Below are 10,788 nucleotides of genomic sequence, written 5' to 3'. Positions count from 1 at the left end.
CTTGCTGTACAACCCATGAAATTGCACATAGGACCACCTTGCATGCTACCTTGCCCTTAGGACCATATTGAATCAACACTCAACAGTCAAGAATTAAAATCATCACTAGGCTCTTAAGGACACATCAATGTTTACCAAAGACAGCTTGCAAACATCCCCATTCTCATACTCAGAAAGGGTATGACTGCTATAATATCTCTCGGCAGCACTTTGCTAGAGCTAATATCAAGTTTTTTGAAAGTAATCCGTATTTGTCTGTTGAGGGCCATGTCCTGGAAACTGAATCTTTCAGTTCTCCTCACATTCTTCCATTGATTCCTCTTGCAGATCCTCCATCTACGTCTTGGTTAGTACTACTCCAAGTGTACAGACACCTACCCAAGCCATCTCCACCAGTTGCCATTATTCCTTCTCTATTGACCTCTACACAGTCTGACTCTTGTATAAGAATTTTTCTCCTCCACATCCGACCATTGACATACCCATTGCACTAAGGAAAGGTACTCACTCATGTACTCAGAAATCCCTTATTACTTACCCTATTGCTCAATTTGTGTTTAACATCTTGCTTCTTCCCTTCATACCTTTACCTGACCATATCTGTGCACTTTGCTCCTGATGCTTATCAAGAGGTGGTGTTTCATCCTAGGTAGAAATACAGACGTGGAAATGGATGCACTGCATTATCGCCAGACATGAACTCTGGTTGATTTACTTTCAAGTAACGGACTTGTGAAGTATCGTTGGGTGTTTACCATTAAGTATAACTTTGATGGCTCTGTTGAGCAGCTTAAAGCTCACTTGGTTGCTAAGGGATACACTCAGAAATATGAGGTTTGATACTTTGAGAGAGCCGATGAGAGTAAGGTTCCACAGAGTCAAGGGAGGGATTTGTCGAATTTGAATTATCCTTCTATAACGAGTAGGTTCTTCAATCGGCCACTCATTGGAAAGAGATTTATACCCAACAGCTATGTACCTTCTCCGCCTGTACAGCTTCCTTCATCCGGATAGCCGCATGGATTTTATGACCACTTAACACGCCATCCCTGCAGGCGGTCTTTGCCATGTGGGGCAATCTCGAAACAAAAACAAGAAAAGGAGTGGTATGAAGAAGATCTATTTCCCCTCACGTGTCAACAAGCCAGTAGGCTTGGTAGGACTCTGTTGCGACGGTATTTATCCAGATTTTGTTCTCTCAGTATCAATAGACAAGGTAGAGGCTATGTTATCTAATTACTTTTATGGATTAAAGATAGTTCTCATAAATAGGACAAAAAAAAATATATATAAAGTATTGGCATTTTTAAAAGTTGTAGAAAAAAAGTTTTTCTTTTTTGAAGTACAAAAACGTAAGTGATGAGCTTGAGGAGTCGGCACATGACCAAAGTACCTTCCCGTGTTCGAGGTCCAGAGGCTCAAGAACCAGCGTATTGTACCAGGGCAAGGATAGGAAGGGAAGGGAGAAGGCAAGGCACTAGTGAACACCAAAGTGAGGCAGTTGTCGGGTGTTGAGAGGTTCAAAGCCCTGCACGCTCTACGTCTGGAGGATCTGCGAATCCCTTCCGCTTATGCTAAAACTTTCCAAGGCCCGCCTCATGGTATCCAAGTTGAGAGGGATAAATTGAACAAATATGGTTGACTCCTATTGGGATGTATAATTAAACGAAAGTTGGGGTTATCTGCTAAGAACTATGTTAAAGCGGGTTATGAATGTTCAGGCGTGTGATCTCTTATCTGCCAACCCCAACCCACCAAACCAAAGACAACTAAGACCGCCAACATACCCAAGCGGATAATTCTTGTTCTGCTTCTTCGACCGAGCCCTTCCATTCTGAAGGCTTCTCGATGTCTTTCAGAGCTGTAACTGATCCTTCTCGACAACGAAAGCACTTTTTCACTCTTTCATATACTAGAGGATTTCACTTGTAAAAGAAAATGTACCATACTAATGGATTCGGGTCCATAACCATGGGTTCCAATGCACGAGATCTTGTAGAATTTACCAATGAGGCCCTATCTATTAGTATTACACAGAAGAAATCAATTATAGACACTAATATAATTAGATCCGCTCTTCATAGACAAACTTGGGATTTGTGATCCCAGGTAAGATCGATTCAGGATCATGGGACTTTCCTCCTTTAAGTAAGGTCATTAAGGAGGATTCAGACTTGCAAAAATGGGGTCCCATTTTCTATCTAAAAAAGGCAATCGCCAATCGCTCCCCTTGTCTTCTTGGTGGAAGGGTTCAGGTTCGGCTTTAGGGGAAGAGCGAGAGCTGTTTAAGAAAGAGGTGGAACATCGCTCTCCGTGGCAACAAAGGGAAAACGAGGATTCAGTCGGAGGTAGACTTTCAATGAGGGGAAGTAGATGCACAAGAGAATGGATAACTTGATTTCCATTGATCAGCGGGGGGTGCACAGGTTTAGCTCTGGTGGTGAAGGTTAAGGTTTGTGTTTCATGTGGGGTTAGGTCATGGCGACTCCTCCTTCTCGGGAGGAGCGCCCCCCCTGATCCAAGTGGGGCTGGGGGTGGTAGGCCCTCTTTTGCTTCTGTCATGGCCAATTTGCTGTGTGCTGCTCCTGCCACGATCGATATCAAGAAGCCTGTGTCACACTTTGGAGAGCCTGCTGTCTTCTTCACGAGAGAAGAAGTGTCGCTATCGAAAGCTGGTTTTGCAACTTCGCTGATCGCAAAGTGCAGTCACGGCCTTCCTTCTTTATTTGCGATCAAGGAGAATCTTCGAAAGGGCTTTTTCCTGCAGGCGGATGTCATCGCCTCCTCCTTGGATTCCAGACATGCCCTCCTTTGTTTCGCTGCAGCAGAGGACTACGTCAAGATCTGGATAAAGGGACAAGTTTACATCCAAGGTTTTCTCCTGAGGTTCATGAAGTGAACTTCGAGCTTTGTCCCTGGTTGGGAATCCCCGTTTGCCCCGGTGAGGGTAGCGCTTCCCGGCCTGCCAGTGAATTTCTACCAGGGTAATTTCTTTATTTCAATTGTAGGGACGATTGGTAAATTTTTGAAAGTCAACAGTGCCACGGCTAATTGTACTCGAACTGTTGAAGCTCGGTTCTGTGTGGAGGTGGATTTGTGAGCTGCGTTGCCTTCGAAGGTGTGAATAGGCTGCGACTCTGAGGGATTTTTCCAAAAGATAATTTATGAAGGACTTCCCTCGTATTGTGCTGTATGTTTGAAGTTGGGTCACTCCAGCGGGAGTTGCAGGAAATTGCAGAAAAAGCTTGTCCCATCCCCTGATGCAGGGAAGGGGATTTTTGGCTTGGGTGATGCTGGGGTTGCTGGATTGGAAGTTTTGGGTGCAGAGGAAGTAAAGGATGGCCAACTTGGACTTGTCTCGGGGACAGCCAACAGAAATAGTCAAGGTGTTTATATACCCGGAGGAGAGGGACCCTCTAGGGGTGCTCGTGAGGGGTTGCGGCAACAGAGTGGTCTGGAAAGGTGTTTGGGCAATGGTGAAAAGGGGGGCAGATGGAGACCTGCGGCACAGACTGAGGGGGTGATAGAGGCTGCGCCTCTTATTCCGGCAACATCAAGGCCTCTGGGGGCGGGGGGAAGGTGACACTGTTCACTCGCTGGAGGAAGGGGAGATCTGTTGTATGGAGAGGGAAGATCTGTCTGTGAAGTTTTCCCTACGCAGTAGGGGAAAGTTGGGATACATTACTGGGTCTATCACAGCTCCTGCTGCAACTGATCCAGGTTATCTAAAGTGGGAGACTGAGAACTCCACTGTTATGACTTGGCTGATATTCTCCATGAAACCTGAGATAGGTAGGAGGTTTATGAGTAAGGAGAGTGCGAAAGATATCTGGGACAGTGTCTCCAAAGTTTTTGACAGAGTTGGAGATACAACAAATGTGTATCAAATCCTCCAAAAGATCATCCATATAAAGCAGGGTGATAGGAGTATCTCAGAGTACTACAACTCTGTTGTTATTAGCTTGTGGGAGGAATATGATCACTATAACAACCTTCAGTTGTCCAATTCTGATGATTAGGCAAAGGTCTACAGGAGCCAAAAAAAAAAGGAAAGGATCCTTATTTTGCTTGGTGGTCTTAACCCATAGTATGAGCCACTTCGCTTGCAAATCTTAGGCAGATCTCCCTTTCCATCTTTGGATGAAGTATGCAGCTACTTGCAAAGTGAGGAAACGAGGAGAACCACTATGGATAATGCACCATCCACAGAGAGATCTGCTCTTGTTTCTAGTTCCCACAGAGACTGGAAAAGTGAGGGGAAAGGCCAAGGGCCTCCTTGTGGAGATCACCGTGAGCGATTCAAATGTGATCATTGTGGCAAGCTTGGACACACCAAGGACAGGTGCTGGGAACTACATGGACAGCCCCCTGGTATGCGTGGTGGTTCATCTAGTGCCCGTGGAGGCGAGCAAGGGGGAGCTCGGGCTCACTCTGTGACATTTGAGTCTGATCCACCTAGACCCCAGCCGGCTCCTGATTCCCTCTCACAGGATGATATTGCAGCCTTTCGTCGGCTGATGTCTCACCTTGGAGGGTTATTGGCAGTGGGACTGAGACAGGAGGACTCTACCTTCTTGAGCCACAATTACCTGCTCAATCTACTACTGCAGCCTGTGTTTGTGGTCAGAGTGACTGTAGTACTTTGGAGTCTGTTATGCTTTGGCATCACCGTTTGGGTCATTCCTCTTTTGTTGTTATGAGGAGACAGTTACTCCACTTGCTTACTTCTTTCCCTTCATCTTATGTTTTTCAGTGTGAATCTTGTATTTTTGCTAAACATTGTCGTACTTCTTACCCTTATCGTGGTTGTAGATCTACTGCACCTTTTGCTCTTGCTCATACTGATGTTTGGGGGCCTTCCCCTACTACTTTTTTGTCTGAATTTCGTTACTTTGTTTCATTTGTAGATGACTATTCTCGGTCTACTTGGACTGTTTTGTTGAAACAAAAGAGTGATGTTTGTGATGTTTTTAAGGATTTTTATCAACTTATCCGTACTCAATTTGCTACTCGAATCCAACTTGTTAAGTCTAATAAGGGGGGTGAGTACATGTATGGGGGGCTCCAACAGATCTTTACCGATAATGGCATCATCCATCAACTAGCTTGTGTTGACACCCCGAACAAAATGGGGTGGCTGAGCGCAAAAACCGCCATTTGGTGGAAGTTACCAGGGGTCTTCTCTTTTTTATGGATGTGCCTAAGACCTTCTGGTCTGATGCACATCTTACCGCTGCCTTTCTTATTAATCGGATGCCCACTAAACTCCTTGGCTCCAAGTCCACCCTGGCTCTTCTTTCTCCTCAATCCTCCTTTTTCTCCTTGACTCCACGAGTCTTTGGTTGTGTTTGTTATGTTCATGTCAACAAATCAGCCCATACCAAGTTTGATCCCAAAGCTCTCAAGTGCATCTTCTTGGGTTACTCTGATTCAACCAAAGGATATAAGTGCTACCATCCTCCTTCCCGAAGGCAACTTCTCTCCAAAGATATCACCTTCTTTGAGGCCATCCCTTATTTTTCTTCCCCTCAACATTCTGTTCAGGGGGAGAGTACTAGCAGTGAACAGAATGTTGAAGTCATTCCCTTTCTATCTCCCTTGCCTACCTCCACTCCCCCATTCCTATTTGATATTGGAAAGTACAAAGAAGTGGATGGTGTTGATGATGCTGATGCTGATGGTGCTGATGGGGTTATTGATATTGATGCTAGCAGGAAAAAAGAATACAAGGGAATAAGATTCAAAGAAGATGGTGTATTCACAAAGGGTGAATGCTTGTTAAAGGGAAAAGGGAAGCAACCATGGTATAAGCAACCCTGCCAAAACCCGTCTTTGGATCCATATCCTCAGTCTCATCCTCCTCAGTCAGGTAATTCCCCTTCTTCTGAATTAGATCTTCCCATTGCTGTGAGAAAAGGGAAGAGAGCCTGTACTAACCCCATAGCCCAGTTTGTTTCCTATGACTCCATTTCTCCTACAGGTATTGCCTTTTCTACTGCTCTAGAGTCTTCTTCCATTCCCAAAAATGTCACAGAGGCCTTATCCGATCCAAAATGGATGCAAGCAATGACTGAGGAAATGGTGGCTCTAGAGAAGAACAATACTTGGACACTAGTTGATCTTCCCAGGGGGAGAACTCCAGGTGGATGCAGATGGGTCTATACAGTCAAGTACAGATCCGATGGTATAGTGGAAAGGTACAAAGCTAGGCTGGTTGAAACGGGTATAGTCAAGTGTATGGCATTGACTACCAGGAGACTTTTGCCCCTGTAGCCAAGCATAACTCAATCAGGGTTCTTCTTTCAATGGCAGCCAATAAAGATTGGCCAATGTACCAATTAGATGTGAAGAATGCATTTCTTCATAGAGACTTAGCAGAAGAAGTGTACATGCAGCCTCCACCTAGTCTTAAGTGTCCCTCAGCTGAAGGGAAAGTGTCACTTGAAGAAAGCTCTCTATTGCCTCAAGCGGTCCCCTAACGCCATGTTTGAGAGATTTAGACAAGCCATTCTAAAGAATGGGTATTATCATAGTCAAGCTGACCACACCTTGTTTATCAGGAGGAGCAATGGTACAGTTACAGCTCTCATTGTCTATATTGATGACATCGTGGTAACTGGGAATGATGTTGCTAAGATAAACGGGTTGAAGTCTTATCTGCCTAAACAGTTTGAGATCAAAGACCTTGGACTCTTGAAATACTTCTTGGGGATTGAAGTATCTAAATCAAGGAAAGGAATCAACATTTGCTAAAGGAAATTTGTCTTGGATCTTCTGAAAGAGACAGGGATGATGGGGTGCAAACCAGCCACTTCCCCCATTGATTCGAATCATAAACTTGGTGATGAATGTGGCTCTTCTCTTATAGATGCAAGTAAGTACCAAAGATTAGTTGTGAAACTAATCTATCTCTCCTTGACTTAACCAGACATCTCCTATGCAGTTGGGGTAGTGAGTCAGTTCATACATGCTCCCAGGAGTAGACATCTGGATGCAGTGTATCGCATCATTAGATATTTGAAATCCTGTCCAGGAAAAGGTCTTCTATTTGCCAGGCATGACCGTTTGTAGATTGAAGGCTACACAGATGCTGATTGGGCTGGTTCAGTATCTAATAGGAGATCCACTTCTGGATACTGTACCTTTGTGGGTGGTAATCTAGTTACCTGGAGGAGCAAGAAACAACCAGTTGTAGCTAGATCCAGTGCAGAGGCCGAGTTTAGAGCCATGGCTCATGGAGTGTGTGAGCTTATGTGGCTAAAGACGCTTCTTCAAGACTTGAGCTTTACAACTGAAGGGCCAATGAGACTTTATTATGACAACAAAGCTGCCATAAGCATTGCCCCTAATCCGGTTCAACATGATCGAACCTAGCATATTGAGGTTGATCGTCACTTCATCAAAGAGAAGCTGGATTCTGGGTGCATTTGTACTCCCTTTGTGAAGACAGGTGATCAAGTAGCAAATATCTTCACCAAGGGTCTCACTCCTAGTCTATTTAGTACCCTATTGTGTAAGCTGGGAATGTATGACATTTATTCTCCAGCTTGAGGGGGAGTGTTAGGGTTGTTAGAATATCTTGTATAAGGGTAGTTCTGTCATTATCCTATTAGAAGACATGACTAAGTTGTATTTTTCTTGTTCTTGTTTTATTTCCTTTTACCTCCCTAGGGAGGCCTGTGTGATTTAGAAGAGTTTATTAATGAAGTAATATGTGTGTTGAGAATCTCTCAACAAACAACCAATTCTCTCCTAACTCTTCTTCCCTTCTTCTTCCTCCTTGCTGTTAACTCCTTAATCTTCCATTAGAATCTATCCATTGAAGCTTTAACTCCATGTTCCCTCTTTCCTTCTTTGTTAGTGAATTCTTTTATTCACCCAAAAAAAAAAGTTTCACATACATAATGAAATGCGTAAAGATTAGATTACGATCTTCACTTCAAAATAGCGCAAATTAGAATGTGCACTGCGAGAGAACGACTAAAAAATAAATAAGGGAAAAGAGGAAGAAGGAAGAAATTCAATTGTGGAGGCTATCAAAAAACCTGGTTGTCCCACCCACCAAAGGGGGGGGGGAGAACAAAACTGCAAACCCGATTGGAAGTGGTGCCAATACCTGTAAATCCAAACCAAAAGTCCTCAATTAGAACGTTTTCCATGTGGGTTAACAAGAGAATTGAGAATGATTTCAATATCGTTTCTAATAATACTCTATTTACAAAGTAAAACAGGTGAACTTACAGGGACATGGGAGTCTCTGGCACTTCTCTTGGGACCATAGCAGAGAAAACAATGTACACAAGGACAAAGGTGCCAATAATTTGAGCTGCCAAACCCACACCATTTCTGTAGCCATCGGCAATCTCATTCGCCCCATCACCATACTGAACATAGTAAGACTTTTGGAAGGCCTTTACTAGCCCTACACCACACATTGCACCCAAGTGTTCTGTCACGATGTACATCACAGCACGGATTAGTGACACTTTACGGGCTAAGAAAAGCCCAAACGTCACTGCTGAGTTAATATGCCCTCCTGTAAACACAAACACACACAACTGTTTATAATCAAATTGTAAACAACAGAAAACAGAGAAAGAAACAAAAAACTGGATTATCCACCAGAGATGGCGGTGCAGTAAAGGAGGAAGAAGATCATGAAACAAAACAAGATATCATAGTTATGTCCTGGATGATAAGAGAAAATTTGAGCAACGGTCATGAGGTGCCGAGCGTCGAGAAGAAAATAAAAAGAATGCCAAAAAATTAAAAACAAATAAGAAAATAGTGATGAGTTTGAGTGACAGTGAAGCAGTCTTGAATGAAATGAAAATGGCGGTGGCTAGTGATGTAGGTCCGAGTGAAGTAGAGAACCTCAACAAAAAAACCTCAGTGTTTTGACGACGACGATGATGGCTTCTCCGTCTGAATTTTTTTGGAGTGCAGGGCTGCAGGTTTGAGCTTCGATTGGTTAATAAGGTGAAGTGCACCAGGTGGAGCTGGACCTTTAGGATTAGGCTTGGGTCTATTAAAAATTTAACAAAAAAGATTAGAAAACAACCTAAACGGGTAAGCAAAGAAGAGAAAAGAGGAAGAACGAAGAAATTTAATTGAGGCAGCAACCAAAATACCCAGTTGTCCCAAAAAGTAGCAACGAAGTAATTTCCCTCGGGACTGAAACAAGAACTTTGAACTCTGCACCATAGGAAAAAACAGAGAGATTATTAAATTGCAAGTAATTAAACATAGAAGAAACAACTGTGATGGCTGCTATAGAAAGGGAGGGATTAGGGGTAGAAGAAGATGCGTAGGACAGGCCTGTTTTCCTTAATCAACTTCGGTTCTGGTGTTTACGAAATTGCACGGAACTTCTTTCTTCTTCTGTGGTTGGATTAACATGGTCTCGGAAACAGGAGGAGGGCTTTCATTGGTGGATGAGAAGAACTACCTCCTCAACTTCGAAGGAGGAGTTGAAGTGATATTGATGATTGAAGCAGAAAAAGGGTTTGGTCTTCTGCAATTCGGAGTGGAGAGCAGGTTGCGGTGAGTATAGAGGGAAGCGAATCTTAACAAAGTTTATTTCATGACTCAAGGATTTTTTTTCCGGTCAAGGTTTTAACAGTTCAGAAAATTTTACAGGCGCGGAGTGCTTACCTGCGAGTGAGAGAGGGAAAATAGAAAGTATTTAGAGTTGATTCGAAAGAGAGGGAACAAAATAACGGTAGAGACTGGCGCGTATCTTTGACGCCACACCTTCTTTATTTAATAATAAATATCTCCCCTCGAGACATGCGTGCTTTTGTGTCAATTAGCGTAAGCAGTAAGGCGGTTAATAATATGCTGCTAATCACCATGCAGATTTTAACTTTTTTTTTTGGATGAATGAGAAATATATTAAAAAACAGAGAAACTTTCTCCCTCCATAAAAAAGGGACAGAACAAGAAGAAAACAAGGAGAAAACTCCACAACAAAAACAAGGGACAACCTACAGCCAAATCAAGCTGATGGGAGACCACTCATAGAAGAACAAAAGACATAGTCAAACCCCAACAACCAATCACCTATATATAAAGGTGACCTTCTTCCCATTAGGGTTATAGGGAGGAATGGGAGGGATCACCCAACTCTTACTTTGATTAGAATCTAGAGAAGGACTCTCCCGATCCAAAAAGGCATCATTAACCCTACCAGTAACGCCAATATCTTCTGCAATGGGAGATGATGCTCCCCCCAAATCAACAATTAATTCCAACCCAACTTGGGAGCTTGCTTCAATTTCCAACTGATGAAGGGGGGCCCCACCTTGGTCCTCCTCAATGGTTACTTGATGTTTTTTTCCTTTCTTACCTTTTCTTTTCTTTCCCTTAGAAGAAGGTTGGCCATTGACAGCCACAATGCCACTTGGGTCCATCACTTCTTCAGTGCTGGCTGGGTTGTTGACAACACTTTCATGTTGCACCACTGAAGGATGGCAGCTCTTCTCACTCTCAATCGGTGGGTGAATAATAGATAAAGTTCCTCCCCTCTGGTCCGAGATACTCTCTCCACCGAAGTTTCCCTCACGCTGGCCCTCAAACGCTTCACCTATAGGGGTAGCTACCTTCTCTCCTCTCCTTCTAACAATTTATGAGTCCCTAGCATTGCTGGCCGCCACATCAGTAGCCTTAGGGTCCCACTTAAGTTGAGCAGGTTGAAGCATTCTAGAACTTCTCCTGCACCCCACAGCCTCTCCACCTTGCTGACTCGGCTCACCATCTTGGTTATAAGGAAGCACCACAGAAGCTTGC

The 10,788-nt window shown here is 43.7% G+C and overlaps 1 pseudogene; it reads right to left on the bottom strand.

The window, feature by feature from the left end:
* Positions 1 to 6,158: 6,158 nt before the first annotated feature.
* On the bottom strand, positions 6,159 to 8,659 carry LOC122647251 (annotated as a pseudogene).
* Between the last annotated feature and the right edge of the window lie 2,129 nt (positions 8,660 to 10,788).

This window comes from Telopea speciosissima, unplaced genomic scaffold (genome assembly GCF_018873765.1).
Source record: "Telopea speciosissima isolate NSW1024214 ecotype Mountain lineage unplaced genomic scaffold, Tspe_v1 Tspe_v1.0015, whole genome shotgun sequence".
Classification (NCBI taxonomy): domain Eukaryota; kingdom Viridiplantae; phylum Streptophyta; class Magnoliopsida; order Proteales; family Proteaceae; genus Telopea; species Telopea speciosissima.
The sequence above is the reverse complement of the archived record's forward strand: the minus strand, read 5'-3'. Positions and strand labels throughout refer to the sequence as shown.